We start from the raw sequence: 674 nt of genomic DNA on the forward strand, positions 1-674 counted from the left end.
TTATAGGGTTTATACGGAATATAATATTGTATAACTATATTAATTCAACTGTAAACCTAAAAATTTACAGCCAATTTTGAAAGAGAAGCATGTTAGCTCTGGAAATTATTATTGAATATGTCGATGCTGTTGTAATGAAATGCCTCTTCTAATTATATGGTTAATAAATAATTTTTTTTTTAATCCCCTTGACGAAAACGAAAGGTAAGGAGGCTAACAGAGAGAAAAATGCCAGTGGCCAAGGAACTGTGAGAGGGAAGCTTCCGAACGCACATCTTCAGAGCCTGATTGTTCAACAAATGAGGGAAGGCACGGAACCGAAGCATGGGGAGCAAAGGAGGACAGGGGACTAGAGGGGTAGAGACAGGGCGCAGACCACAGTGGCCTCCGGGTTAAGAGCAGCCTCATCTGACTGGACAGGACTGCGAGCACTCAAGCTCGGGACAGAGGGAACACGCGCTCAAACCTTCCCAAAAGGATGCCTCTGGTCCTCAATCAGCAAACAAGACATCTGAACCAGCCCGGAAGTGACCACCGAGTCTGCATCTTTCTAGGGCAGCCTTCACCCCACCTTTCTGGAATCCTCTTCATCCTGTTACATTAATGATCGCTTTCTCCTCAGCCTCGGACAGTCTCTAGGCTCTGCGTTCCCCCGTCCTCACAAGTCTTGCCTC

This window comes from Nannospalax galili, unplaced genomic scaffold (assembly GCF_000622305.1).
Source record: "Nannospalax galili isolate Female #2095 unplaced genomic scaffold, S.galili_v1.0 scaffold1128, whole genome shotgun sequence".
In the NCBI taxonomy this organism is placed as follows: Eukaryota; Metazoa; Chordata; class Mammalia; order Rodentia; family Spalacidae; genus Nannospalax; species Nannospalax galili.